Source organism: Bubalus kerabau, chromosome 3 (assembly GCF_029407905.1).
Source record: "Bubalus kerabau isolate K-KA32 ecotype Philippines breed swamp buffalo chromosome 3, PCC_UOA_SB_1v2, whole genome shotgun sequence".
Taxonomy (NCBI): domain Eukaryota; kingdom Metazoa; phylum Chordata; class Mammalia; order Artiodactyla; family Bovidae; genus Bubalus; species Bubalus kerabau.
The window spans coordinates 80,389,654-80,395,564 of NC_073626.1; the positions used below are offsets into that span (position 1 = coordinate 80,389,654).

The 5,911-nt window shown below is 40.2% G+C and overlaps 1 non-coding gene across 1 annotated transcript; it reads right to left on the bottom strand.

The window, feature by feature from the left end:
* Positions 1-206: 206 nt before the first annotated feature.
* Positions 207-278, bottom strand: TRNAR-UCU (transfer RNA arginine (anticodon UCU)). The gene has a single exon. It is a non-coding gene; the product is annotated as a tRNA-Arg (tRNA).
* Positions 279-5,911: the final 5,633 nt, after the last annotated feature.

Genomic DNA, 5,911 nt, shown 5'->3' on the forward strand with positions numbered 1-5,911 from the left:
ATAGATTAATACCTATTTTCATATATGAGTATAATGATATCTTGGAGATTCAGTGAAGAGGTAGAATGTTCTTTCCCCTTATAGTTATTCTCATAGGTTTCATATTCTAGCTGCAGTGACTCTTTGGTCTGTAAGACGTTTGCTTGTTTTTTTTCCCTTACTTGGCTGCCCCACATTTAGTACTATTTGCTTTTTTATTAGTACAGTTCCATGACCAGGGATTGAATCTGGGCCATGGCAGTAGAAGTGCCAAGTCCTAACCACTAGACCACCAGGGAACTCCCCTGGTCTGTAAGGCATGTATTCTCTTATTCACACACTTGCTGCTTGCATCAGCTGGGGATGGGCAAAGATTAGGACTTGGACCACTTGCGAGTGCCCTGGGAGTTCCTATTCATCTTTTCCAATAGCATTTGCCATATAACACTATCTTGCATTCAGTGCAGTATTATTTTTCAGTTAATTAACATATTTATTCAGCTTTGTGAAAAAAGATAGCCAAAAATTCTATCTGTATGACATTGCTAAGTTGCTTCAGTTGTGTCCGACTCTGTGCGACCCCATAGACAGCAGCCCACCGGGCTTCCCCGTCTCTGGGATTCTCCAGGCAAGAACACTGGAGTGGGTTGCCATTTCCTTCTCCAATGCATGAAAGTGAAAAGTGAAAGTGAAGTCGCTCAGTCATGTCCGACTTATAGCGACCCCATGGACTGCAGCCCACCAGGCTCCTCTGTCCATGGGATTTTCCAGGCAAGAGTACTGGAGTGGGGTGCCATTGCCTTCTCTGCTATATGTCATTAGAGGGAAACATAAATTCACACTTTACCATCTTGACATCAAGAGACTTTGATGTTATATAATCACATATAACAATGTGTCATTTATAGTTCATTTTTCTTTCATTTGACATTATTTAGATCTTAGGTACTTCAACATCTGATGTATATCAATGCCTCATCCTGGATTTGCCAAAAAAGGCCTGTGGAATAGTTTAGACATAGGCACTTGCTGCCTAACTAAGCCTTAATATCCCTGGTAGAAAAAACATTAAAATTTATACTTGTGAAATGAACATTCAGATTTAAAAGTACTATTAAAGTGTGTTGGTGGGAGTCAGGTGTTTTGAAAATAACTGAAAGTAAAGAATGACTAATCAGGAAAGATCTTCAAAAGATCCTTTATGAGAGAATTTCTTCATACTTAGTGGGGAACAGGAGATAATAGAGTAAAAATTTACAAACTCCTCCACAGAACTCACACTCTTTCTTTGAGAACATTCTGTTTCTTTTAATTAGTAAAAATGACAAAAATGATTGCTGCAAAATCATAAAACAATACAGAAAGGTATAGAATGAAGAGTAAAAATACTCCTTCATCTGCCCCTTTTCTTCCAATAGCACTTTTCGTTCCCAAATAAACCATTGTTAATAGTTTGGTCTATTTCCTCCCAAAACTCTTCTATATGTTCCTGAATATTCTTACACATACATATCCCTAAACTGAGGCAAGTATATAGATAAAGAGAAGGAGTCATACTGCATATATTGTTCTGTGTGTAGGTATCAAATCCAAGGGAATATAGATATCAACCTGACTTATTACTGATAATGTCAACCTTGATCACTAGTTAAGGTGGTGTCTGCCCCAGGTTTCTCCACAGCAAAGTTACTATTTTTCCACACTGTCTTCTTTAGAAGTGAGTTGCTAAGTCCAGCCCACACTTAAGGGAAAGAGAAGTAAGATCCATATCCTGGAGGAAAGCGTTGTTAGTTGCTCAGTCGTGTCTGACTCTTTGTGATCCCATGGGCTGTAGCCTGCCAAGCTTCTCTGTCCATGGAATTCTCCAGCCAAGAATACTGGAGTGGGTTGCCATTTCCTTCTCCAGAGGATCTTCCCAACCCAGGGATCAAACCTCGGTCTCCAGCATTGCAGGCAGATTCTTTACTGACTGAGCCTCCAGGGAAACTCCTATCCTGGAAGAGGAAGTATCTAAATATATTATTTGGAATTCTGTAAGAAAGACTTCCGTTCTATTCCATTTATTTGTTTAGTCAATAATTTATATGTGTCAATATGGACACATGGATATTTAATTTATTCTTTGGAGTATAACTCAATCCTGTAGAGATTTATTTTGTTGCTCAAATTCACATGCATTTAAATTCATTCACTGTCTCACTCACTCTCTCTCACTCTCTTCAAAGATATATTTAAAAGAGGAGCAGTCATAATAGGATTCTATTTATGGTTTTAGCTCCTTACTCATTCCTTTCTCTGTGAGTCACTGGTTTTTAATGTCTGCCTTCTAACGGAGTGAGAGTCAGGTGGATGATGAGCTGTGTATGAGGCCACAATCTAAGCTGAGTGGAAACAGCTTAGTGAGGGAGGGATTGGAGCTCTGTGTTCCTTACCAGCTCACACCAAACACTTATTATTGACAATATTAATGACTTTTGGACCCTTCAGCACTGTCCATTCCTAATCAAAAGTCAGAAATAACCAAGTTCCCAGAATAGACGGACTAGTTTATAAAAAATTCCTCTCTCACTATCTAGTTGGTTTACAGTGTTGTGTTAGTTGGGCTTCCTTTATGGCTCAGCTGGTAAACAATCCACCTGCAATGCAGGAGACCTGGGTTCAATCCCTGCCTTGGGAAGATCCCCTGGAGAATGGAAAGGCTACCCACTTCAGTCTTCTTGCCTGGAGAATTCCATGGACTGTAAAGTCCATGGGGTCGCAAAGAGTCAGACACAACTGAGCAACTTTCACTTTCATAGTTGATATACAATGTTTTGTTAGTTTTACGTATACAGCTCATTGATTCAGTTTTTGAGATTCTTTCCCATTATAGGTTATTATAAGATATTTAGTATAGTTTCTTGTGCTACACAGTACATCCTTGTTGGTTATCTTTTCAAAACTGTATTTTAATTGAATCCATGTTTGGGAATGTATTTCAGAGAACTAGTGAATTCATAATAGGAATCTTTAAATGTAGTGACCACAGCAGCTGTTATTTCATCATGCCATTGAGCAATGTTTATTTATTTATTTATTTTTGGCTGTGCTGAATCTTCATTGCTGCATATGGGCCTTCTCCAGTTGTGGTGATGGGGGCTACTCATTGTTACTGTAAGGGGGCTTCTCATTGTGGTGGCTTCTCTTGTTGTGGCTCTCAGGCTCTAGAGCACAGGCTCAGTAGTTGTGGCAGAGGGGCTTAGTTATTCCACGGCATGTGGGATCCTCCCTGGCCAGGGATTGAACCCAAGTTTCCTGCTGTTTTCTAAGTTTATCATCAACCTCTTTCTTCAGATTATCTCTGAACGTGGATAACTATCAGGTTCCTTTCAGTTGAGATTATAAGAAAGTTAACAGTCACTATTTCATGCCCACTTAGGAGACCTGCCTTGGAGGTTTGAGTTGGGATCGTCTAGCATAATACATGGATCATGGGGTGTGTAGAAAATGAAAATTCACTTGGTCATGGAGGGATCTCTGAGAAAATCTGAAAAAATGTTCCACAACAGCTGAAACTAAGGCTCGACCAGAGGTTGTATGACTGCCAACTGAACATTGGCTCTCAAACTCGGCTATCTATAACTCTGGAGTCTTTAAAATTCCTAAGTTCCAAGCTGGGCCCTGGACAAATGGAGTGAGAATCTCTGGGGACACAGCTCAGGCATCAGTGGTTTTTAAAGCTCCTCGTGTGATTCCAATGTATAACCAAGGTTGGAAATTCCTGCACAGAGGGATGCCCTAGGTAGTTACAGAATAGCTGGGTACTTGGATAATAATAAAACAGAGGGTTCAAATGCATAGTTAACAGTGGCGGGTGTTCAAAATTGTAGGTAATCCATTGCTAAAATGAGCTTCTATTTAAATGATCAATCCCGAACAGCAGCACTAATGTTACAAACAGCAGGGATTTATTTACTTATCACTATTAATTCTCCAGAATGATCATGTGGAGACAAGCAGGCAATTATACAGATAAAGAGATAATACACGTTACTAAGAAAACTTAAAATTCAAGTTTCAGATGTTGTCTGGCATGTGAACAGGGTGGCACCACCAATGTGCTCACTGTACCAGGCCAGGGCCGACTGAGATTCCACATCCTGCAGCACCACCAGACCAGCTCAGGCTACAGGCCTCCTCAGCCACCTTTTAAACTTGCAAGAATAGAGGGTAAGCATGATCAAGGTCAAGGACTTTAAATCCAGGCAAATCTGGATTCTAATAACAGTTAATACTTATATAGGGTTTTCCATATGCCAGACACTGTACTAAGTGCTTTAGGTATTAACTTATTTGAATCTTACAATCTCTCTAGAAGGTAGGTATTAGCATCTGTTCCTTACAGAGGTGACCTGAAGCCCAGAGAGTTTAAGGAACTTGTCTGAGGTCTTACAGGTAGTGTGTTACAGAATTCAGGATTTGAACCCAGAAAGGGTGGCTCTTGATTCTGTACTTTTATATGTTACTCAACACTTCTGCAAACCAGGGAGGCAACCAGCCTTCGGTATATTATTGAGTCTCACTGTCTCATTTTAATAATATTTATGTTACAGGATGGGAGAAGGCAATGGCACCCCACTCCAGTACTCTTGCCTGGAAAATCCCATGGACGGAGGAGCCTGGTGGGCTGCAGTCCATGGGGTCGCTAAGAGTCGGACAGGACTGAGTGACTTCACTTTCACTTTTCACTTTCATGCACTGGAGAAGGAAATGGCAACCCACACCTGTGTTCTTGCCTGGAGAATCCCAGGGATGGGGGAGCCTGGTGGGCTGCCGTCTCTGGGGTCGCACAGAGTTGGACACGACTGAAGCAACTCAGCAGCAGCAACAGCAGCAGCATGTTACAGGATTATTGGGAGGGAAACAGCTGGTATAATGCTTGGCACAGTTTTGTTTCTGTTAATGCTATTCTCCACTGCCAGGCAGGTTATTGTCAGCTCCTTCTGCCCTGTGGGCCTGAGTGGAGGACTTGTATGTTTACTTAATGATTAGCTAAGAGAGACTAGCAGAGCTTTGCAGTTAATTTTTCTTGTCTCTACTTCAGAATATAAGATAATAGATACTAGTATTGTACCCAAACAAATTCCACATTCTCGCAGACCACACTTAGGAGTAACGATTTCATTTTTGCACCTTGTTTTATGTTCCTGGATATGTTTCAGTGTCTCCTAGTTTACAGTCTGTGGGAACTTGAATCGAATTTGTATCCTGCTGTTGTGTGAATCATGGTGCTTTTCAGGCCTACTTTTTTTTCAGGTCTCCTTTTGCTTTTCTGTGTATTCATTCTATTGATTTTTGAGAGTTTGATATTGAACCTCCAACTAAAAACCTTAATTTCTCTGCTTAAAAAATCATTGTAATATATAGTGAAACTATATGTAACTTTGTTCTGTATTTTCCAAGTCTCCTATAAATGTGTTATCATACTTTCACAATTTAAAAAATAAAAAATAAAGAGAAAAAAAGAACTAATGATTTTCAGAAGATGATTAATTTCAGCCACTTTTGTCCTGAGTAAAATCAGCTTCACTACAACTTGGCTGTACTGTTTAGCTAAGTTAAGAAATGCACTCCCCCTTCTCCCGCCACCAAGGGAGTCATTATGTATTGGGCACTACTCTTTAAACACGTTTCTGGAAGCAGAAATCCAAAAATCCAGTCTTGGTAGTTGAAGTGGAGACGAAAGAATTGCTTTCCTTTGCCACTTAAAAAGTTTACATGTTATGGCTCCATTTACATGAAATTTCCAGAATAAGGGAATTCACAGAGACTCAGACGATAAAGAGCGAGAATGGGGAGTGACTGCTAGTGGGTGTGGGTTTCTTTTTGAGATGACAACAATGTTCTGAAATTAGATGGCGATAATGATGGCACAATTCTCTGAACATACAGA